General features: G+C 43.9%; 1 protein-coding gene across 11 annotated transcripts in view; it reads left to right on the forward strand.

The window, feature by feature from the left end:
* PRIM2 (DNA primase subunit 2) overlaps positions 1 to 25,629 on the forward strand; it is a 290,346-nt gene that overhangs the window by 207,237 nt on the left and 57,480 nt on the right. The gene's annotated exons all lie outside the window — the stretch shown is intronic.

Genomic DNA, 25,629 nt, shown 5'->3' on the forward strand with positions numbered 1-25,629 from the left:
CACTACACTACACCCGCTCCGCACCACAGTCTGCGTCCCAGTTTTAAAAAATTCCCGCGAAAACAGTATTAAAGAAAACGGTGTGCTTTAACAAAGTTGAACTATTTTTATTTCGCAACGTGTGTTGGAAGGGGGGTGAAGGGGGTATGTAACTGGATAGGATAGTCAACATTACCTGGGTAAAGAAACGGGGGCAGGTTTAGCTTCTCAGTACACAAACTTTAAAGTCACAGGTTACCCTGCTCACTGAGGAACTTTGCTTTCAAAGCCTCCCGGATGCACAGCGCGTCCCGCTGGTCTCTTCTAATCGCCCGGCTGTCTCACTGTGAGTAATCAGCAGCCAGGCTATTTTCCTCAACCTCCCACCCCGCCATAAAGGTCTCCCCCTTGCTCTCACAGAGATTGTGGAGCACACAGCAAGCTGCTATAACAATGGGGATATTGGTTTCGCTGAGATCACAGCGAGTCAGTAAGCTTCTCCATCTCCCCTTGAGACGGCCAAAAGCACACTCCACCACCATTCTGCACTTGCTCAGCCGGTAGTTGAAGAGTTCTTTTTCAGTGTCCAGGGCGCCAGTATAGGGCTTCATGAGCCAGGGCATTAGCGGGTAGGCTGGGTCCCCGAGGATGACTATAGGCATCTCCACATCCCCAACAGTTATTTTGTGGTCCGGGAAGTAAATACCTTGTTGCAGCCGTCTAAACAGACCAGAGTTCCTGAAAACACGAGCGTCATGAACCTTGCCCGGCCATCCCACGTAGATGTTGGTAAAACGTCCCCTGTGGTCCACCAGTGCTTGCAGCACCATGGAAAAGTAGCCCTTTCGGTTAATGTACTGGGTGGCCTGGTGGTCCGGTGCCAGGATAGGGATGTGAGTTCCATCTATGGCCCCACCGCAGTTTGGGAATCCCATCGCTGCGAAGCCATCTATGATCGCCTCCACGTTTCCCAGGGTCACTACCTTTGGCAGCAGTACATCAACGATTGCCTTGGCTACTTGCATCACAACAACCCCCACGGTAGATTTGCCCACCCCAAACTGGTTCGCGACTGACCGGTAGCTGTCTGGCGTTGCAAGCTTCCAGAGGGCTATGGCCACTCGCTTCTGTACACTCAGTGCAGCTCGCAACCGGGTGTCACTGCGCTTCAGGGCAGGGGACAGCAACTCACAAAGTTCAAGGAAAGTTCCCTTCCGCATGCGAAAGTTTCGCAGCCACTGGGATTCATCCCAGACCTGCAGCACTATGCGGTCCCACCACTCAGTGCTTGTTTCCCGTGCCCAGAATCGCCGTTCCACGGCATCAACATGACCCATTGCCACCGCGATGTCCTCGGCGCTGGGTCCCCTGCTTTCTGACAGGTCCGTGCTACTCTCAGACTTCAGGACATCACCGCGGTGCCGTAGCCTCCTTGCCTGACTTTTCTGTATCTGCCTCAGGGAAACCTGTATGATAAGCTGCGAGGCGTTGAGAGCGGCCACAACTGCAGCGATGGTCGCAGCGTGCTCCATGCTTGCAGTGCTGTGGCGTCCGCGCTGTCAATGACTGGAAAAGTGCGCGAAATGATTTCCCGCCGGCGCTTTCAGGGAGGGAGGGTGGGAGTGATGGACGGATGACGACAGTTACCCAAAAGCACCCTCGACACATTTTGTTACCCAGAAGGCATTGCCGGCTACACCCAGAATTCCAATGGGCAGAGGGGACTGCGGGAACTGTGGGATAGCTGACCACAGTGCACCGCTTCGAATGTCGACGCTTTCACCATTAGTGTGGACGCACAAAGTCGAATTACTGTCCTTAGTGTGGACACACACGTTCGAATTTGCAATATCGATTACAAAAATTCGATGCAAGTAAAATCGAACTACTCTCGTAGTGTAGACAAGGCCTTTGGCTCATCTGGTCTATCATGGCCAGATTTTGATAAAGAAACACTCGTACTTTTGGAATTAGGGCTTTCTGAATGCTTTTATTTAACCACCTTGTGCTGTGGTTGATATTAGTCTTGTGATGGTAAAAGTTACTTGCCAGAGTAATTCCAAAGAACAGTAAATTTGGCTATGGTGATGTTTGTCCAGAAGTGTTTAAGATATTGTTTTATTTGGAACTCATGGTCTTCAGAGGACTTGTCACTCTAGGTATTCATAAGTAGGTATTAGCTGTTAGCCTGTCTCAAACTTAGGGGTATTGGTATTGCCCTGCCTTCTCTCCATTATCCCTCACCCTCCCCTTTGAAGAATCTACTTTTGGGTGAGGGAATTTTTAAGTCTTCCCTCCCTGTGGGTGTATTTAAATTAGCTACTCCTCATATTCTTCATTTTCTCCCTTCTCTTTGTTTTTCTTAGTAATTTTGCATAATTAATCACATTTGTATATAGGAAAAGGCAACTGAACATTATTGTACAGGATGGGAGATCACTTCTGGATTAGACCTACTGGGTTACCTTTTTCTGCATCATAAGGGAACCTATGCCATTACAAAAAAATATTGAAACATATTGTAGAAAAACTCATTCAGGTAATACAAGAGCTTTGAGAAACAATATAAGGCAATCTCATTACATTCGCAGCAATCTAGTCTCTGTTTTAATTTTACACTAGATCCTTCAGAAAATGCAAAATTCAGGTGCAATTTTTTCATCAGATGTCCTCCTGAAAGTGCAGTGATAGCATACCATTAAACAGATGAGGCAGCCATTATATGATCTGAAATAAATAAAATACAACTTTGTTTTATTAACAGAAGGAATGTTGGCCAGAATAGTTAGCTCTCACAGCACATTTCAGATTCAAAATCCACACATATGACTTCACCTACAGTTTTTTTTTAGAAAAATCCAAAACAAGGAGTTCGTATTGTAATTGTATGACCTCACATTCTACTCTGCTGGCATCATCCCACTTCCCACTGAATCCATCTAATTTGTGACTCGCAGATGCATTGCGGACATACCTGGATTTCAGAACTGCTATTTAGGTTGCTGCACATTTTCCTTAGTTGTTTGCTCTCTATACAGCACCCAACTGTGACCCTTTTCACCCATCCCAGTTGTGACCCTTTTCACCCATCTGCTTTGAGATTTCCAGAACAGTTTCTTATTGCAGTGGTTGGTCACAGGAACTACCTGCACCATTGCTTCTCCCTAGATGGCGAGGAGATAAAAGATCTGGCCATGACTCCAAGTGGCTGCTTGAGACATGATATATGGTTTCTGGAGTAATAGCACTCTAATGCTGATATATTCGAATTTAGGAGCAAATGGGGGAGGGGACATCTGGGGGAGGGTACACAGGTAAACAGACAGGTGGGTCATAGATGCCTGCAAAGCTGAGTGGGATAGCAGTTGGAGGACTGCTAGAGTACTGTGTGGCAGCATTGCATACACACAAAATTAATCTGCCCTAATTCAATTTGCATCAAAATTAGTAGACTTTGAAAGAGGTCTTCAGAATTCACACCAAATAGGGAGCTAGTGTGCTTTAAGGGTTAGCATCATATGTGTGGAAGCATTTTCAATCCTCACTAATGCATTACTATTGACTAAACCCCACCCCCCTCCATGTTGACAAGCCCTTGATTTTGCAAACCCATTCTAGTTTGATAAATCCATAAACTAAGGATTGGTTATTCCTTGCTGTACTTTAAGATATTTCCCAGAAAATTAAATTTGGCTACAAAAATACAGATGGGAAGAAAGTGAATGTACAGGAGAATATTTCTGTACATTGGCAGCTAGAATAGTCCACTTAGCACAACTGATTCTACTCACTAAGTAATCGTCAATCTTGTATAATATAACAACACAATAATATTACCTGTAGACCATGCAGGAGCTTCAGTTGCAGTTGAGAGAAGGAGGAAAAAAAACAATTTTTAAAACACCTGGTACCCAGGACATTTAAAAAGGTGTGTGTGTATCTGTATCTTTCTCTTAAATCATTGCAAATTTTGGCTATAAAATATAACAATCAAAGATAAATTGGAAATTTTGTTATAATCTCACTGAGGACAGACGAAAATTCCCCTTGATTTTTGGTGATGAAAGTTGGTAACCTAATTTGTTACTGCTTGCATCTGTGTGATGTAAATACAGGCCTTGTTACTCTTTTCCTTCCCTTATTTCTAGTTTAGATTCTTCCTTTTAAGTGAAAATGTCAGAAGTATTTAGTAAGGATACAAATAAAAGTACTTTTGAATTCACATCAGAAAACTATCATATAATATGGCTCAATTTACAATGACAGGTCAAGAGTCCTACAACTTCAATGGTAGTGATGTTGCTAATCTGGTGTAGGTGTGTTGGTTCGGTATTTAGTCACTTGGGACGAGCTATTAGAAGGCAACACAATCACCTACTAAGCCACTGTATTACATACTCCTCCATTAGACGATCTTGTTCCAACCATCTTGTTCCACAGATGTTCAAGTCCCATCTGGCGTGCCATTTTGTAATGAACTGTGGTTGCATATACATGGAGACAACATAGTTTCCAATGAAGATTGAATTCTGAAAATTCAGAACCAAAACCACAGCCTTCTATAGTTTAAGCTAAAGAAGAATTTTCAAAAGTGAAGGCTGTATCTTTGCCAATGTCAGTCACTAGAGAAACAGGATTATGTGCAATAAAAGAGTATATTGGATTAGAATTACTCACAAACTAAGGGTTTGTTGGGCGGACCTTATACAATAAAAAGAAACTTTTATGGAATGAAAATCATAATAGACTCTTGGTAATTACTGGCTTGTGATTGTTCTGATGCATACTCAAACTATCCCATGGATGATTTCATGTACATAGTTGGAATGAGAGTTTCAAAAACAACCATTGAAAACTATTCTACCTTGTTACTTGGTTGAATTTTTTTTTGGTCTTTTGTTTTCCTGTGCATTGTTTTGAAACTTGATTTTTGATTTTTCTGCAAGATTCTCTGTTTTTATTTAACCTTGTACATTTTAAGCAGTAGAAAGCAAAAATGACTAATGGTGTCCATTAATTTGTGGAACTGTTTGTAGTTGATAAATCTAAATGAACCATTAGTTGATCACCTATTTTTTTAATTATAACTTACAAATCTGTCAAAAGTCTATTGTGTTTCCTTGCCAAAAGATGTCATTTTATTTGTAAGCTTAGAAAAATGGTTATGAATGTAACTTAAAATGCTTTTCTGGAAATTAAAGTCTGATCTTTGGCTTTGAATTGTATGTTTCTATTGTTCTACTGGAAGTAAATTACTAAATTAGAAGGCCTGTCAGACATTTCTGTGAAGGGCTATGATAGGAGTTCAAGAAAATGTTTATTCAGTCTTCCTTCTGAATTTTTAAATGTATAATTAAAATGCTGCATATATTCAGTGGTTAGTCTCATCCCCATGAAATGTGTGTAAATGAGAATAATTATTCATGATAGCACATTATGAAAATTAATATATAAACATTAGACTTGAGCAGATTGTCCTTGCTTGCATAAATTATCAAGGGAACTAGCTAGTCAAGTTTTTGATTAAATTATATTTTGGGTTAAACCCATCATTAGAATGAAATGAGTGCTATTATATTTTTCTTCTATCACTGACTATAAAAATTAGCTTCTGTAGAACTAATTACTATCTGTATTCCATTCTCATTCTTTGAAATCATCAGTTCAAACATAGTTGCAGTAAGGCACAGTATGTGAATTTTAAGGCTTTTTATGTGAATCATTTCCATTTTGTATTGAGAAAATTGACATGCTGATCACAAGCAATACCATGTGTTGTATGGCTACATTTAATTATCTGAGTACAAGAAAACTGAAAAATTATTTTGAAATGTTACTTCCATACCCCACAAAGGAAAATAGCATTTGAAGACACTTTGGTAACAAGATGCCATTTCTTAATAATAAAAATGGTTTATTTGTGAGAAATGTGTTGCTTAAGAGCCTGATCCCTCAAGTCCTCTATTCACAGAACTACCATTGAACCTGGATTAAACCCTGCTTTTGTTGAACACTATTGTAAATAATTTTTTAATGGAGCAGTAGCACCAGTGCAACTTTAATTTAGTTGGAATAAATGGGCTCAAAGAGTAAGAGGTGTGACCCTGAAACTGTCCAACGTTAAACTGTTAAACAGGATTTGGGATTTGGTATATAGAGACCTCAGCCTGCTTAGAGCCATGGCAAAAGCACCTTCAAATATCTTTTATTAAAGATACAAAACAAAAGGAAAATAGTTAAGGATTTGAAAGGTAAAGTATTGAATAATGCTTTTACTTTAACAACATTTTCCCTTTCCCTTTAGCTGTAAAGCGTTTTTAGAAGGAAAACCTCTGTTTGACAGTCTTTTAGATGGTATTAAAGATGGTAATAACTGTCTTTTGTGGGGGAAAAAAGTTGAGATGGGCTGGGTTTGTTATTGTTGCTGCTGTTGAAGTGTGAGCCCGTTTCCTTGAAGTCAAAACAAGGCGAACACACACAATAGGGGACTGAAAAGAATAGCAGAGAGAGAAAATTAAGCTTCTGTTTCTAGTGTTGACTTTCACTTGCAACATCACTTGTGGAAAAACACAGGCACAGCCTATGGTTTTATCAGCTGCTTCGAGACGTGCCTTATATCAGTGTCTGACTGTTTAAGGCATTGCGTTTAGCTCCCTCTTTCTGGTCATAGTCTTAAATAAGTGTGTCAAAACAATGCAGTCTTGACCACCTAAGCCATACTCTTATTAGACACAATGAAAATGGAGAGGAATAGAAAAGACAAGAAATTGGATAGCAAAGGAAAAGAATACACTGGTGTGTGTGGGTGTGATACTCTCACATCCCAAGTGGTGGTTGGGATGCAGCTGGAGGTTGTTGTGTTGTCTGGATCCTTCTCTCTGGCATGGTCTGGTTAGGCCATTTCTTGAGATTAGGACGAAGACAGTCTAGGGTCCCAGAAGATGGTGGGGGTGGCCACATGATGGTGAAGCTCGCTCATTCCCTTTCTTTTGTTTTTCAGTCAGCCAACCTTTTCCTCAAAAATGTCCTTTTAATGACCCAAAAAGGGAAGTGGTGGGTGGACTAGCCCATCCTCTCATTTTATCTATGAATTAAGTTTAACTTCTGACTCACAAATTTTCATGAACTTCCGGTTCCACGCTTTTCTTGTTTCATGACCTTAACATAGTTCTTGAGTTATATGAATAGGCCTTTTTGTTTAGACTAATTCAGTATTTGTCTCTTTTTGGGACCTTTTACCATCAATATTTGTTGTTGTTCTTTGAGTGCTTGCTCATGTCGATTCCATTCTAGGTGTGCGCATGCCCACGTGCGCGGCCGTTGGAGATTTTTGCCTTCGCTGTACCCGTAAGGCCGGCTGTGGCACCCTCTGGAGTGCTGCGCTTATGCCACGGTATATCATTTGCCTTCTCAGTTCCTTTTTGATGGTCAGTCGGAGAACCTCTCTTGCTTAGCAAGAGCTAGCGGTTGTCTACCGTTTTGAGCTTCGTGCCTTAAGGCCATTGTATATAGTTCACTGTGCTAGTCTTAAGTGTGAATTAGTTAGTAGTTAGGGTCCCAGCGGGACTTTGTCCCAGGCGGGGCATGCCCTGGTCTCCTGGGTTCAAGCCTTGCTTGGACTGTAGCAGGCCTATGCCTGTGAGTGACCCCCACAGCAGCTGCCTTAAGTGTCTGGGGGAGTCGCACATTAAGTAGTGATGCTGGATCTGAAAAAACTTTCATCCCTGCACCCAGAAGGAGCGGGACATCCGCCTCAGGGCTCTCCTGATGGAGTCTGCCCTCTGCTCGGCTCCCAAGCCGTCTGGGCAGATCGTGCCAAGTGCCTTGGCCTCCGTGCGCAGTGCACTGCACTGCTGGCACCTGACTCCTCCTGGCACCGTTCGTCATTGCCAGTGCTGAAGAAGCCCAGGAAGCGCTCCCCGGCACCGAGCAAGAAGGCCCAAGGATCATCTATGAAGGGACCTGGGTCAGCCCACCAGATTGCTGCAGAGCCATGCGATCGTGCCTCCCCAGCTGGGTGCCCAACCCCCTTAAAGGTCCACCACCGACTCTTGGAAGTGGCATGGGACCCACAGTCCTGCCTGCACCTTCGTCATCCCAGGCTCCCGCAATGCAGAGAGAGTACAGATCTCCACCTTCTCCAATGCCGAAGGACCCGGCTAAGGCTCCCCAAGAGGGCAAGCCCACCATTAAGACCCCATAGGGGACAGGAGAACAATGCCGGTCGCCGGACAGAAGGAGACGCTCTTCGTGCCACATTGGGTATCCTGGGGTAGATCCCAGTCATGTCACTGGTCGCCCAAACGAGCTTTCAGATCCCCACAGTGCTACTCTCAGGCATGGAGCCACCGCTCCCCTTACTATTCCTGGCACCACTCGCTTTCTCGACGGTCATCCTGTAGGCGTCGGTCCTGATCACTGGCACGATGGCAACGTACCAGTACTGCTCTTCACGCTACAGTTACTGTTCAGTTGCACCCTGGCAATCGTCACTGGTAGCCACAACCAGCAAACAAACTCAGACTTTGATGGCTCCATCTCTGGAAGGGGGTTCCTCCAGTATAGAAGGCAAGTTCAGCCCATCGCCACAGTCTCACCGGCGTGACTGGGCACCAGAGCCCACTCCCTTGTCTGCGGCACCGCAATGGCAGCATGGCCAGTGGCCAGTGCAGTGGCCTTATTGGAGTGCGTGGGGTGTACCAGTTGTGACGATGCCTCCTTCACAGCACTCCTCGGTGGCCATGACGGAACATCGGGTGGCGGACCCACTGGCACCGGACCTGGTTCTGGAAGCCCGTTCTGAGGTTGGGTGGAGGAAACCTCTTTCTCTGGTGGTGGTTAAGACCCCAGCATCCCCACTGGCAGTCCAGTCTTCCTCGTCGTCCCCAGATGAGGCGATGGCAGGACCTTCCAGAGCTAGCCCACCAGATGACTTCAGGGAGCATGAAGCCCACCTCCTTGACTCCCAAAAACAAGGATGCTAAGAAACTTGATTTATTTGTGAGAAAGATGTATTCTACTGCCAGCCTGCAATTTTTGGTGGTGAATCATCAGGCCCTGCTGGGCCGGTACAATTTTAATCTCTTGGACACTCTCAAAACATTCCAGGAATCCCTCCCTCAGGGTTTGGCCCAAGAGTTTGGCACTCTGGTGGAGGAGGGCATGGCGGCAGCCAGATGATCCCTGCAAATGGTATTGGACACTGCGAATTCGGCGGCAAGGATGGTCTCATCGGCGGTGGTCTTGCGACATAATTCCTGGATCCAGACTGCAGGTCTCTTCCAGGAGATGCAGGCCTCGATCCAGGACCTCCCCTTTGATGGAGTTGGTCTGTTCTTGGATCAAATGGATGCCAGGCTGCACGGGTTGAAGGTCAGCAGGACTACCCTTTGCTCATTGGGCATGCACACACCACAGTCAGCCAGGAAGCCCTTCAGACTACCGCCTCTGCCAAGACCCTGGCAGCCTCATCCAGAACCTATGAGGAGAGGGACACTAGTTTTAGTCATCGTCGCCCTTCTACCTCTCGCTCTCCAGCCCAGCCTGGGGTAGCCAAACAGGGGGCCAGAAATGATCATTTTGAGGTTGTGCCCAAGAGCAACACCCCAGACAGTTGACCGGATCCTACACGCCTTTTCTTTGACCGCCTTTTCCCCTACTGCTTGGCCTAGTCGCGGGTTACGTCGGACTGTTGGGTCCTGAACATAGTGGCAGTTCATGGCTGCCCCTCCTTCCCATTCCCCCATTTTCCCATCCCTCTTCAGGGACCCTTCTCATGAGTAACTCCTCGTTCTGGAGGTAGAGAAACTCCTGGGCTTGGGGGCTGTGGACGAGTTTCCTCAGGACATGGAAGGAAGAGGATTCTATTCTCGCTGCTTCCTAATCCTGAAGGCCAAATGGGGCCTGAGGCCCATCCTGGACCTGTGGGGCCTCAACAAGTCCCACATGGTCTCCCTGGCCTCCATCATCCCTTCCCTGGATCCGGGGGATTGGTACATCACTCTTGACTTAAAGGACGCTTACTTTCATATCTCCATATTTCCAGGCCACAGGCGCTTCCTGCATTTCATAGTGGCCAGGTGTCACTTCCAGTTCACGACGTTACCCTGGTGAATCATCAGGCCCCATCATTTGGCCCGTCCTCGGCCCCAGGGTTTTCACAAAATGCATGGCACTGGTAGCGGCTTACCTCAAATGTTGCTCAAATGTTGGGGGGTCCAGATCTTCTTGTATCTCGGCGACTAGTTCATCAAGGGCAGGTCTCTGGGGCAGGTCCTATGGAGTCTCGACCTGGTGCGATCTATCTGCAATGATCCGGGCCTGTTAATAAACATAGAAAAGTCCACGTTAACGCCGATCCAACACATAGAGTTTATCGGAGTAGTTCTCGACTCCATGCAAGCCAGGGCCTTCCTTCCGGAAACATGCTTCCAGGCCGTGTCGGACTTGATTGCCCATGTGAAGAGTCATCAGCTTACGACAGTCCATGTGTGCCTGCTACTGATGGGACACATGGACACGTGCACGCACGTGGTCAACCATGCCCGTGTTCATCTACGACCTCTGCAGGCATGACTGGCCTCAGTCTATATCCCCAGCAGGCATGCACTGGACCGAGTCATGGTGCCAAGCTGCGTCCTCTTGTCCTTGGTCTGGTAGCTGGATCCAGAGTCGGTGCTGCAGGGGGTTCCCTTCATGACCCTATCTCCAACGCTTACCCTGATTTTGGATGCATCGGACCTGGACTGGGGAGCCCATCTGGGCGGGCTCAACACCCAGGGCCATTGGCTTAACTGCGATCTAGCCCTTCATATCAACATTAGGCCTGCCAGGCATTCTTGCCCCACCTGAAGGGCAGGGTGGTGCAGGTCCAGACGGACAATACAGTCGCGATGTACTACATCAACGGATAGGGTGGAGACAGGTCCTCGGCCTTTTGTCAGGAAGCGCTGAGCCTCTGGGACTTTTGTGTGCGACAAGACATTTGTGTGGTAGCCGCCCACCTTCCCGGAGCCCAGCACATCCTGGCAGATCCCCTCAGCAGGACTTTCTCGTCTCGCCATGAATGGTCGCTCCATCTGGATGTGGTAAGCCTGATCTTTCACAGGTGGGGCACTCCCCAGGTGGACCTGTTCGTGCCCAGACAGAACAGGAAGTGTCACTTGTTCTGTTCTCTGCAGGGCAGGGACAAGGGCTCCCTGTTGGACTCCTTCCTAATTCCATGGTTGGGAGCGCTGATGTATGCCTTCCCGCCGGTGCTGCCAATCCACAGACTCCTGCTCAAGGTAAACCAAGACAAAGCAACGATCATCCTCATAGCTCCGCCGTGGCTTCATCAACATTGGTTTGGCATGCTGCTGAGTCACTCGGCAGCCACCCTGCTGCAGCTGCCTCTTCAGCCGGATCTGCTGTGTCAGAACCACAACAACCTGCTGCATCTGAACCTGGAGTCGCTGCACTTGACGGCTTGGCTGCTACGTGGCTGAGTGCAGACAAATGGGGGTGTTCCGCTGGTGTCCAGCAAGTCCTTCTGAGCAACAGAAACCCATCCCCTAGGGCTATATATGTGGCAAAGGGGGAGGGATAGCGCAGTGGTTTGAGTATTGGCCTGCTAAACCCAGGGTTGTGAGTTCAGTCTTTGAGGGGGCCACCTAGGGATCTGGGGCAAAATCAGTATTTGGTCCTGCTAGTGAAGGCAGGGGGCTGGACTCGATGACTTTTTAGGGTCCCTTCCAGTTCTATGAGATAGGTATATCTCCATATATATTATTTTTTATTTTTTTATTTTTAAAGTGGAAGCAGTTCACGTGCTGGGCCATGGACCAACGTGTTCGTGTGAATGAGGCCCCACTGCAGGACATACTGGACTATTTGCTGCACCTTAAGCACCAGGGTCTGTCGCTATCTTGGATCAAGGTACATCAGGCGGCTATTTTGGCGTTCCACCCGCCACTGCTAGGCCGGTCGGTCTTTGCCCATCCCATAACTGGACATTTCCTGAAGGGTTTGGAGCATCTTTACTCGTATGTCCAAGACCCAGTCCCCCCTTGGGACCTGCATCTTGTGCTGTCCAGACACCTGGGTCCCCACTTCGAACCCTTTGCTTCCTGTTCCCTTCTGCTTCTTTCCTGGAAGGTTGCCTTCTTGGTCACTATAACTTTGGCCCGTAGGGTGTCCGAGATCAGGGTGCTCACGTTGGAGCCGCCCTGTACAGTCTTCTATAGGGACCTGGTCGCACCTGGACTTTCTGCCCAAGGTCATCTCCCAGTTCCACACTGGACAAGACATTTACTTACCAGTCCTTTGTCCAAAGTCTCATGTGACAGATGAGGAGTGCAGGCTGCATACCCTGGACATCAGATGGGCGCTCCCCTTCTACGTTGATAGAACGAAGCTGTTCCGTAAGTCAACGCAGTTGTTCGTTGCTGTCGCTGACAGGATGAAAAGTTGCCCAGTGTCAGCCCAGAGCATCTCGTCCTGGATCACGGCCTGCGTACGCTACTGCTATGAGCTGGCAAAGGTGCCCCTGCCAGCCATCGTGATGGCTCATTTGACTAGGGCACAAGCAGCAGCAGCAGCCTTCCTAGTGCAGGTGCCAATCCAAGAGATCTGTCGGGCCACAACCTGGTTGTCCATCCATACGTTCGTGTTGCACTATGTGCTCGCCCAGCAGGCTCTAGTTACATTTTCCAGAATTTGGCTTCTTACAGTTCCTGATCTCAGCCATAACCTGGAAGAGCTGAGTTGGTGATGCTTGCCATAGGTGCCATCTGCATATTGCTGGCACTTAAGTCCGCATTACTTGATGTCCCCTAGTGACTTCATTTAGGAATTGATAGGATAGGGGAGAATTAGATCCTTGTGGGACTGTGGAGGTGAAAGCTCTGAAGGAGAAGACTCATAGTGCCCATCATTACTGTCTGGGTGTGTTCTGAGAGGTATGATTGAAGACAACTATGCATAATCCTGCTAACTGCTGCTTTGTCACAGAGGAAGGATGACAGGATTCCAGGATTGAATGCATAAAGTCCCAGCAATGAATATGGAAGTATGGAATATGGAAATATGTCCCTGGTCCATGGTTCGGAGGAGATCTGGCAGTGTCACTAGCATCATCACTGTTCCATGTCCTGATCTGAAACTCACTGGAAGAGGTCCAGGATATTAGCAGTGTGTAGTTGGAATTGCAGGCCACCATTTGTGACCTTATTTAGGAATGCGAGATTAGATACTGTGGGATAGGTCAAGAGGTCAGTTGCATTGAGCAGTGGTTTAAGTGGAGCTTTTATTTAACAATAAATATGGAATTACCACATATTCCCTCCTATCACTGAAACTATTTTGCTTCTATATTGTATGCATGAGCATTGTTGCAATCCTAATTATGATGATGATGATGCAGAGGCTGCAGAGCAGTTGATACTGTTTCTGGTTGTTGTGTGTGTGTGTGTGTGTGTGTGTGTCCTGGCTTTTGTTGCTATTGGGAGGTAAGAAGGAGCAAATGTAACTGCAGAGCTCTATACAGTGCTTGGTGGGAGTGTCCTGTCCTTTGTTGTTGCTGGAGGCAAAAAGACCAAGGAATTTGAGTAGGTCTTTAGTTAAGAGATTCTTATAGGAAAATTTCATTGGAAAAATTTTGAATTAATTTTGTGAGGAAAGAGAGATTGAAGTCATTTCATAAGTTTGCGTTCCTTTGTACTTTACATCCACTGACCAAATGGTTTTACACAGTATTGATACAGCATGTACACTTTAAACACTTGCTTTGATGTACTGTATAATGTTTATCAGTTGTATGGGAAAGCAGGTGAGACAACATCTGCAGTTATAATAAATAGTATTTTTTAGAATGTATGAAAGGGATATAAACCCTCATACTTCAGAACTTTAACCAATCTCTGACTGAAAATAAGCTTCCTCAATGGGTAGGTTATTTCATGATTTCCTACTTCAGAGTTTCTTGCAACTTTGTCTGAAGCATCTGGAACTGGCCTCTGTCAGAAACCAAAGTAGATGGAACTCTAGTCTGCTCTGGCAATTCCTGTATTTCACTGTCAACTTGTTTCAACATCTCTGCCCACTTTGAATATATGTAATTATTTCTGAAATGTTTCCATTAAGTTATACACTTAATGTAGGTTATCTGTATTCAAATATATTTTTAAATTAGGGCAAGCCATTAATTTATTAGTATGATATGTAATCTTGTTGAATTGAACTAGATAACTCAGCCATCCTATTAAATTTGCGTATGCAATATTTGGCAGGTGGAAAAAAATCTTCATGTTGAATTGATAGCACAGTCTTTTTAATATAAACTAATGGATTATTAGTTAATTGGTGTCTCCAAAATTAGCTATGTTAATTTGGTCTGTGAATAGTGCTGCTGGTTTTTTTACCTTTTTGGGTGTAATCTGTAATTTTAATGAGTATTGTTTCTTTTTGATTTGTTAGGATTGTATGTTTTACTTTTTTTCTTCTTGTCACAAGAATTAAGATATATTTAGTTCCAGAGTTTAAAAAAAAACCCGAAAACCTCACACTTTAATTTTGGAACCATTTTACTTGTACGGATATATTTTTTAAATTTAGAAAAAAATACTTCCTGACCTTGTAGACCCTGAGGCCTTTTCTGATTTAGCTGCAAAGTAAAGGATACTAATGAGAATGTCTTTGGGACATAATTATGTAGATTTAAAGGAGTGATGTAGTTTTAATTATGCCCTGTAGCTAATGTAGATGCATATTAAACTCAGTCATGCCTCTGTGTATTCCCATCTGAAACTTTTCTTTTCTCAGGCCTTAAATTACTAATCAGCTCATTGGTGCACCCTAAGGTTATGTAAGATAGCTCGATATTGCCACCGAATGTGCTTAAACTACTAATTTTTAACCGTTTACAATTTTATATTTTGACAAAATGACCTAAGAGTCTGTATTATTCTTTCATTACATTTATACAGAGAATGTTAAAATCTAGTTCATTTAAAAACAAGGGTAACTTCTGTGCAATCTGTTGTAATCCTTGATCTGCTTTCTTAAACCTGGATTAAAATTAAATACCAAATTATATCTATTTTCATTATTTTCATTTATGGTTTGGATGCAACTTTATCTTTGGTATAGTTGTCCTGAATAAAAAATTGTCTCAAAGGTCTTTTGCAGGTTATCACGTGATTCAGATGTTATAGTATTGGCAAATTAATATTAAATGGATCACAGCAACAGACTGTAGTTCTGGTAAAAATGAGACTTTAATTCTAAACATACTTGCCCTTTTCAATTGCTCTTAACTTTCTCACGTAAATTTCTTTGGAACTGAAATTTTTCGTGCTTGGTCTCAGTGCAGAAGTATGGAGATTTTTTTTTCTACAGTTTTTGTGTCTGTGTATCTATGTGTGTGTGAGAGAGAGCAAAATTCTCAGCCTTTTTTTTATTAAATGTGAAAAATATACGTTCCAATTTCAGTTTTGGCACTTGGGAGCTGTTACCTGTTGGTGCAAGTTGAATCACAGAAGTTGCTCTGACTTACTTCAGCTACTTGGCAGCTCTCAGGTTCAGGGGGGCAGAGCAGTTGGGTAAAGCCACCTAATCCCCCCTGCACAGGTGCATTCAGTGCAGTTCTGGCATATCTGAAGAATAAGCACTAACGTTTTGATGTTTGTTTTTAATTATGCTGGATACCATAAAATATAAAGATCACAATTTTCATAGTTGGGAGCCTAAAATTAGGCATCAAAATCCATATTTAATAACCTAAGTGGCTAAAATCATGAATATTGTTCGAGCCAGATTCTGATCTCTGGTCACTCTTATGTAAGTCCTCCATTAAAGGAAATCGAAGTCAATGGAGTTCTTCCAGATTTACAGCAGTAAAGCTAACTCAGATCTGGCCCTATGTAAAATTAATCCGGTTTTATTTTCAGTGAACATATATTTCTCTGTCCATATTGTACTGTTTTTTATTTTGTTGCTTGTATAAAATAGACTACTAACACCAGAGCCTTAATTTCCCCAAATTCCCATTTCAGTCTTGCACCATTAGTCAGACTTACATTTTATTTTCATTGTTGAAAGATTGCATGCATGTAAGAGCTAGCTAGTTTATTAGCCTATCACAGCAGCAGTGAGCTATTAAGTCAATGACATCTTTAAGAAAAGTAATAGAAAGACTTGTCTGCAAGAATGCTAAGTCTCCATGTTAACTGAATGTGAAGTAGCTGAATATCACTTAGGGCTTGTCTACGCTTAAACTGTTGCAGCAGTGCAGCTGCACCACTGTAGTGCTTCAGTGAAGGCGGTACCTATGCTGACAGTCGATGTAGGTATCCACGTCCCCAAGAGATTGTAGCTATGTCAGTGGAAGAAGATCTCCTGTCAACATAGCGCAATCTACACCAGGACTTAGGTCTGCATAACTATGTCACTCGGGTTTCGATTTTCCACACCCTGAGTGACATAATTATACCGATCGATGTAAGTTACTAGTGTAGACCAAGCCATACTTAATTGTATTCAGAGTACTGTTTTGAATAGTTTTGTAGTAAAGCAACTGTGATTGTGCAAGCATTAGCCAAAAATAAATAAATAAAAATTGGTTTACCCTTTTTTCCCCTACTGAATGTATGTATTAATGCTTTTAGAGACAGGCCCCAATTTCAGATAAAGAAAGATAAATATAAGTTTAAAAATACAAATCCATTTGACCTACATTTCTTATTTTATATTGCCTAAAATTTTGAAACAGAAAAGATTGTTTTTATACTTTATTGTACTTTCACAAGAATACTACACTAATCTCATTGCTATCATTTGCAAGAATATTAAAAAGTAGACATGGTGAAATGTGCTATTGCTCTTTAAATGATTTTATTAACTGTGTGTTTAGAATTGCATCATTTAGCATATCTTTAGTCTAAATTATCTTAAAGAATAAAGTCGGGTCCACAGGGGTTTTTTATTTCATTTTGTTTTTCTGTTTAATAGACATAAAAACATATCAGTTTGTCTTGTCCTGCATAATAGAGCTATACCAGCTAGGAAATGAAGGCTATATTTCATACTTAACAATTCACAGGAACAACTTATTGTATCAGAATGTGCAGTCTGGTGACATACTATGCAGAATGTTATGTAAAATAGGAAGACATTTCTTCCATCAAAATCTGAGACTTTCTGCCATGTCTCTGGAACATATCTAATCTCATGAATAGAGACAGACAATTATTTTTGTATAATTATTTGTGTGTTATGAAAAATTTATATTTCAGAAGACTGAATTTAATAGATTGATCCAGGAAAGCTAGATTATTGTGATCCAGTATTTCAGCATTAGAGGAATAGTTATTTTTGAAATAATGTTGTGTATTCTCTGCTGATTTCATGTTGACAATGCTTAGTGAATGATTTTACTAAGAAAATAATTATCTGTAAATATATTCCTGAAATTTTAAAAACCATTTGTGACATTTCATATTTTAAAACTTGTGAGGGGAGAAAAGGACATTCCTTCCCCTCCAACACACTTTCCCCCAGTACCTAGGGAACCCAGGTTAGCCATCTCTCTGCATGGGAGAAAGACTCCATTATATAGCTTCCTCCCACAAGGATTGATGGGATTGCAAGTTGGCTTCACTATCATCTAGTGAAGAGATGCATGTATTACATAGTTGCCTCACATGCAAATCTGATTATTGAACAGCCTGCCCTAACCCACTAGGGCCAACCTGAGCCGGAGAAGGAGCCAGAATTTACCATTGTACGTTGCCAAAGAGCCACAGTAATATGTCAGCAGCCCCCCATCAATTTCCCTCCCCCTCTCCCCCGTTCCCAGTGCCTCCCACCCACTGGCAGCCCTGCTGATCAGCGCCTCCCTCTCCCACCTCCCAATCAGTTGTTTTGTGATGTGCAGGAAGCTCGGGGGGGGGGAGGGGAAGGAGCGAGGGAACTGCAAACTCAGGGGAGGGGATGGGAAGGGGTGGAGTGGGGGCAAGGCCTGTGGCAGAGTCAGGGGTTGAGCAGTGAGCACCCCCGGCATATTGAAAAGTTGGTGCCTGTAGCTTCAGCCCCGGCGTTGGTGCCTATACAAGGAGCCACATATTAACTTCTGAAGAGCCGCGTGTAGCTCCGGAGCCACAGGTTGACCACCCCTGCACTAGGGTGTGATTTGCTGTGGTTGTTAAAAAAACGTTTCTTGGAGATGATCTGAGAATCCCTTGGATTTCCTTAAAAACTGTTCAGAAGTAGCAATGGGAAACTAACTTTCCTTTGTTAAGCTTTCTGAACTTTCTATTTAAAAATTAGCAGCATGATCCTTTTCAGATGTCAGAGGCTGAGGAGTGGTGCTTATTCTTGCTGCTAGATAGAATTGGCAGGCTTGGGAGATTTGGGTAACGTATACATATAAACATGGAAAAATATTTTTTGTTTAAAAAGAGTGTTTGGCAGGGTTGACTATGTCTGGAGGTCCCCTTCTGGAGGCCTCGCAGCCCTACATCACCCTGTTCCAGAATAGAACAGCGAGAAGTTCTCCAGGTAGCCTAGAGTGGCCGCAGAGCAGCCAATCAGAGGGGCTGCTGGAGCAACCAATAAGGGGTCAGAAGGGCCAGATAAAAGGCAAGCAGCAGAGCAGAGCCTTCAGTTGCTGTATGGCTCTTGGGGAAGGAGGACCAGGTGCCTAGCTGGCTAGACGAGCTGCAAGACCACAGACAGCTCACTGCAGAGAGTTCACCAGGCAGAACTGAGCCCAGGGAAGGCTGCCAAACACTAGGTGCCTGGCTGACTGGATAGAGTAGCATCAGGACCATGAAAAGGTCAGTGCAGACAGGCTGAGCCAGGGGGACTGAGCACGGAACCTGGCCAGACCAGACAAGGGTACCAAGATGGGCCCTGCTGGTCTGGTTGCAGACTGAGCCCAGGGAAGGCTGCTGAAAAGGACACTAGCTGAGGGTACCGTGATGGGCCCTGGCTGGGAGGTTGAAGAAAGCAGGAAGCTTAAGAGCTATGGCCCCATACCAGGACCGTGATAAGAACTTGGGACTGTATACCCCAGAAATGGGGACAGCGTATGCGACTCGGCTGGACAGCTGAGTTGCTGAGGACCCACGAGAGAACCATCGGCTGGGGGACACTCATGAGAGGTGAGTGCCACCCTGTTATAGAGAGACAGTGATCTCTAGATCAATTTAGAACAGTGGTTCTCAGCATTTTCCATATGGGAACCTAATGTTACAACAGAAAGAAAAAATTGAATTTTCTCAGTTTTAGCACCCTATCTTTCAGACAAAGAGAGTGGATGATCTCAAACACCCACCCACGCACCCCTCCATTTCCCACACCAGAATAGTTCACAAGAGTCTATGCCTTAAAGAACTTCCTTATGTTTCTATGTTGGCCTTTTGCCTCTCTGCCCCTATCACCACAGTTTCTGAGTGCAACATAATCTTTAATATATTTATCCTCACAACACCCCATGAGGTCGAACTGTTATCTCCATTTTATGGAGGGGAAATTGAGGCACCTAGAGGCTAAGTGACTTAGCCCAAGGTCACACACACAAGTCTGTGGCAGAAGTAGTCTTCCAAGTCCTAGACTAGTGCCTTAACCACTGGACAATCCTTCCTCTCTGTTTCTAGGTACTCTAGTCATCCTTGAAATTAGTTTCTTCAGATGGAAGAGCTAGAATAATAGATTTTATAAATGGAAAATACCGTCTCCCTGCCAATAGAGTATGTGAAAATCTGATAAATGGGGGGACGAGGTTGGGAACATTGGCAGAGCAGATGAAGTGGAGGGGCAACATGAAGCTTGACAAGGAAAGATAAATAGGAAGAGAGAAAGTTACGCAGAGCTTCAAAAATAATGATAAACTTTAATTTGATAAGATACTTCTTTGAGCAGTTGAATATGCTCATTACACTGTGTGTGTGTGTGTGTGTGTGTGTCTCATGCATCAGTGCTACAGAGCTTTTCCTAGCGGTGCTCGTAGGTGCGGCCACACTTGTGCCCTGGTGTACCTTGTGCTCTGAGCCGACGGTTAAAGGGGAAGAGCCGCCCCATCCTTACTTCAGTTCCTTCTTGCTGTCCATGGTTGGAGGATGCTTGTCGACTCGTTCCTTCTGTGAATGTACCACTATAGTTAAGTATCAGAGTGGTAGCCGTGTTAGTCTGGATCTGTAAAAAGCAACAAAGAGTCCTGTGGCACCTTAAAGACTAACAGATGTATTGGAGCATAAGCTTTCGTGGGTGAATGCCCACTTCATCAGACATGGTCATGGTGGGGACTCCCTTCAGCCCTCCCATACCGATGGCCACCATTGTGACGGATGCCTCCCTTACAGAATGGGGCACTCATTTGGATTTCCACATAGCTCAAAGTACATGGACACCACGGGAAGCCAGACTGCATATAAACTTACTGGAACTCAGAGCAATCCACCTAGCCTGCAAGGCCTTCCTTCCTCTCATACGCTCACTCCACATGCAAATCCTATCGGACAATATCACCAAGGTGGTATAGATAAACAAACAGGGAGGAATGAGATCTCATTCTCTGTGTTTGGAGGCAGTCAGACTGTAGAACTGTTCCATTAGAAATCAGGTTACCATATAGGCAGCATACCTCCTGGGCGCTCAGAACTCCCTATCAGACAGACTAAGCAGAAGTCTCTATACAGACCATTAACTGGAAATACACAACACAGTTCTGACCACCATCTTTAATCAGTGGGGTACTCCCCTGTGAGACTGCTTTGCATCCCAGACTAACAGCTTCCCAGGGATCTCTCTGTTGACAGCTTTATCCACATCTCAGAGTAATGATACTGGAAATGGAAAAGGCCAGTTAGGTTACTAACTGTACCAGGTACCAGTACAGAGTTATTCCCTGCAGTATGTTTTTTCTGGTTTTAAATGTCAGAAATGATGAGTCTTCAGTCTTGGGATACTATTTCAGTCTAATAATTCTTTCCATTAGTATATATCTGCTTGTTTGAACACTGAAAAGGAGCATTAAGTCATAAGGGACAAGGACCTCTTGGAAAACCTATCACTTGTAAGTCTGGCAATTTGTACTCATATCAATCAATTTATACTCATACCTGTATTTTTTCTAAGCCTCATGATTTTTCAGATGAAACTAAGCTCCACACTGTAGATATTCTTGGAGCCATGTCTTTTACCTATTTAAAATTAAGTGTTGTTGTAGCCATTGCAGTGTTGTCTTAACCAGTGGGCGGGGCTGTTCAGGGACACCAAGTATTTAAAAAGCCTACTCCTAAGCGACCAGAGGAGCTAGCGAACAGGAGCAGCTAGCAGGGGGGATTTGCGAGGGAGTTCTCCAGATAAAGGAGGAGTACCTATGTGACCCTTGAGGTGAGTTTGTTGTCTTTAGTGTTTGTGTTTGTGGTGTGCTTGCTGCTTGACTGAACTATACAGTGTAGTCTGTTTGGGTGACCCTGTGCTGAGTCTAGCGGCATGCTAGGCAAGGCTGAGAGCTTCTTAATGATGCTTTGACCTTTAAGCCCTTTAGCACCCATGAACACTTCACCAAGGGGTGGGGATACTTAGGAAGAACAGGGGGTTAAAAAGTCTGCTCCTAAGCAACCAGAGGAGTTCTGTGAGGGCGAGGGCGGGGTCTAGATACACTTAATATTCTTTAAACTTAAGGCAATAAACACCCCAGATAAAAAACAGAGCAACAAAGGAAAGAGCTGCAGGAGTAAAAAGAGAATGCAGGTGGAAGTCCAGCAACAGAGTGGGGGCTATCCAGTTTATTGCACTCAATTCAGCATGTATGATTACCTGCCCTATGCAAGGAGCTCCTGGCTCCTCATACGCTCAGAGCCCATGTATGGGCTTTGGAGACAGGGTGGCTGAACTGGAGGAGCTAACGGAGACAGAGAGGTACAGAGATGAGACTTTCCAGTACACAGTAGAAGGGTCCCACCCTCGGTCTGACAGCCTCTGTGCTATTGAGGAGAATGAAAGTCTCAGGGAAGAAGAAAATCAAACTGCAGCAGAGGGAAATGATCCCATAGTTGGGACCCTCCTTCCAGATGATGTTGTTGTATCTTCTTGCTCTGATGATACCTCTCTGCGGGAGGGAACTCCAATTATTAGGAAGAGACAGGTAATAGGGGGGATTTGATTGTTAGAAACATAGATAGCTGAGTTTGCGATGACTGGGAGAACAGCATAGTGACTTGCCTGCTGGGTGTGAAGGTAGCGGATCTCTTGAGACATCCAGATAGACTTATGTGCAGTGCTGGGGAGGAGCCGATGGTCATGGTACATGTAGGTATCAGTGACATAGGGAAGGATAGGAGAGAGGTCCTGGAAGCCAAACTTAGGCTGCTAGGTAAGGGATTGAAGTCCAGGACCTCTATGATAGCATCCTCTGAAATGCTTCCAGTTCCACACGTAGGGCCAGTTAGACAGGTAGAACTTCAGGGTCTCAAAGCGTGGATGAGATGATGGTGTAGGGAGGAGGGGTTTAGTTATATTAGGAACTGGGGAATCTTTTGGGAAAGGAGGAGCCTATACAGGAAGGATGGGCTCCATCTAAACCAAAATGGAACCAGATCACTGGCACTTAAAATTAAAAGGGTTGTAGAGCAGTTTTTTAACTAAAGGCTGGGGGAAAGCCGGCAGGTGCGGAGGAGCACATGGTTCAGACAGAGACATCCCATAGGGTAGGATCTTTTAATGGAGATTCTCTATATCCTTTGAAGGAAGAGAGGAGGGAAGATAAAATATAGGTAGGATCTGATGAGAAATTTTCAAATGAAAAAGAGTCCCATTCAATTACATCATGTAAGGGCAGAGAGCTAAAAAGTGACAATTGTTTATATACAAATGCTAGAAGTCTAAATAATAAGATGGGTGAACTAGAGTGCCCCATATTAAATGGGGAAAATGATATAATAGGCATCACAGAAATTTAGTGGAATGAGGATAATCATTGGGACACAGTAATATCAGGGTACAAAATGTATCAGACAGACAGGACAGGTCATGCAGGTGGGGGAGTGGCACTATGTGTGAAAGAAAATGTAGAGTCAAATATTGTAAAAATCTTAAATGAACCAAACTGTACCATAGAATCTCTATGGATAGAAATTCCATGCTTGAGTAATAAGAGTGTAGCAGTTGAGATATATTACCGACCACCTGACCAGGATGGTGATAGTGACTGTGAACTGCTCAGGGAGATTAGAGAGGCTATACAAATAAAAAAACTCAATAATAATGGGGGATTTCAGCTATCCCCATATTGAATAGGTACATGTCACCTCAGGACGGGATGCAGAGATAGATTTCCTTGACACCTTAAAATGACTGCTTCTTAGAGCAGCTAGTCCTGAACCACGTGAGAAGAGGCAATTCTTGATTTAGTCCTAAATTGAGCACAGGATCTGTTCTAAGAGGTGAATATAGATGAACCGCTTGGTAATAGTGACCATAATATAATTAAATTCAGCATCCCTGTGCTGGGGAAAACACCACAGCAGTCCACCATGGTAGCATTTAATTTCAGAAAGGGGAACTACACAAAAATGAGGAAGTTAGTTAAACAGAAATTAAAAGGTACAGTGCAAAAGTGAAATCCCTGCAAGCTGCATGGAAAACTTTTAAAGACACCATAATAGAGACTCAACTTAAATATTTACCCCAAATTAAAAAACATAATAAGAGAACCAAAAAAGTGCCACTGTGGCTAAACAACAAAGTAAAAGAAGCAGTGAGAGGCAAAAAGGCATCCTTTAAAAAGTGGAAGTTAAATCCTGTTGAGGAAAATAGAAAGGAGCATAAACTCTGGCAAGTGAAGAGTAAAAATATAATTAGGAAGGCCAATTAAAGAATTTGAACCTCATCAGATTTCTTTTGGCCCAATCCTCCAGTTGTCTAGGTCACTCTGAACAACAGCTAGCCAAAGACTCAAAAAGTAATAGCAAAAAATGTTTTCAGTATATCAGAAGCAGGAAACTTGCTAAACAACCAGTGGGGCCACCAGATGGTCGAGATGCTAAAGGAGCACTCAAGGAAGATAAGGCCATTGCAGAGAAACTAAATGAGTTCTTTGCTTTGGTCTTCATGGCGGTGGATGTGAGGGAGATTCCCAAACCTGAGCCATTCTTTTTAGGTGACAAATCTGAGGAACTGTCCCAGATTGACGTGTCATTAGAGGAGGTTTTGGAAAAAATTGATAAACTAAACAGTAATATGTTGCCAGGACCAGATGGTATTCACCCAAGGGTTCTAAAGGAACTCAGTGGTGCAGATGACAGAACAAGGAGCATTGGTCTCAAGTTACAGTGGGGTAGGCCCAGGCTGGATATTAGGAAAAACTATTTCACTAGGAGGGTGGTGAAGCACTGAAATGGGTTACCGAGGGAAGTGGTGGAATCTCCATCCTTTGAGGTTTTTAAGGCCCGGCTCGACAAAGCCCTGTCTGTGATGATTTAGTTGGTGTTGGTCCTACTTTGAGCAGGGGGTTGGACTAGAAGACCTCCTGAGGTTTCTTCCAACCCTAATCTTCTGTGATTCTATGAAATGTGAAATTGCAGAACTACTAACTGTGATATGTAACTTATCATTTAAATCAGCGTATGTACCAGATGACTTGAGGATTTTTGAAAAAGGGCCCCAGAGGTGATCCTGGCAATTACAGGCTGTTATTCCTAACTTCAGTAGCAGCCAAATTGGTTGAAACTATAGTAAAGAACAGAATTGTCAGACACACGTAGATGAATATGATTTCTTGGGGAAGAGTCAACATGTTTTTTGTAAAGAGAAGTCATGCCTCACCAATCTACTATAATTCTTTGAGGGGATCAGCAAGCATGTGGACAAGGGTGATCCAGTGGATTTTTTCCCCCCCACCAAAGGCTCTTAAGTAAAGTAAGCCTTTATGGGGTAAGAGGAAAGGTTCTCTCATGGATCAGTAACTGTTTAAAAGATAGGGAATAAATGGTCAGTTTTTAGAATGGAGAGAAATAAATAGTGGGAATCATCACTGAATGGATGTTTTCAGTAGAGTCCCCCAAGGACTGGTTCTTGGTCTACACTATGTAACATCCTTATCCTGACCTGAAAGAAATCATAAAATCATCACTGATAAAGTTTGCAGATGAGACAAAATTGGAGGAGTGGTAAGGAAGGAAGAAGACAGATTATTGATTCAGAGCATTCACGATCGCTTGGCAAGCTGGATGCAAGCAAAAAATATGCATTATAATATGGCTAAATGTAAATGTGTACACCTGGAAACAAAGAATGTAGCCAGACTTACTGGATGGGGGACTCTATTCTGGGAAGCAATGATTCTGAAAAAAGTTTTGGAGGTTGTGATGAATAATTAGCTGAACATGACCTCCCAGTGTAACATTCTGGCCAAAACAGCTAATGCGAACCTGGAATGCATGAACAGGGGAATCTCAAATAGGAGAGGTTATTTTAACTCTATTTGGCACTGGTGAGACACAGATGGAATACTGTGTCCAGTTCTGGTGTCCACAATTCCAGAAGGATGTTGATAAATCAGAGAGGGTTCAGAGAAGAGCCATGAGAATGGCTAAAGGATTAGAAAAAATGCCTTATACACTCAAGGAACTCAATGTAAGCTTAACAAAGAGAAGGTTAAGGGATATC

The sequence above is a fragment of the Chrysemys picta genome, chromosome 3 (genome assembly GCF_011386835.1).
Source record: "Chrysemys picta bellii isolate R12L10 chromosome 3, ASM1138683v2, whole genome shotgun sequence".
NCBI lineage: Eukaryota > Metazoa > Chordata > Testudines > Emydidae > Chrysemys > Chrysemys picta.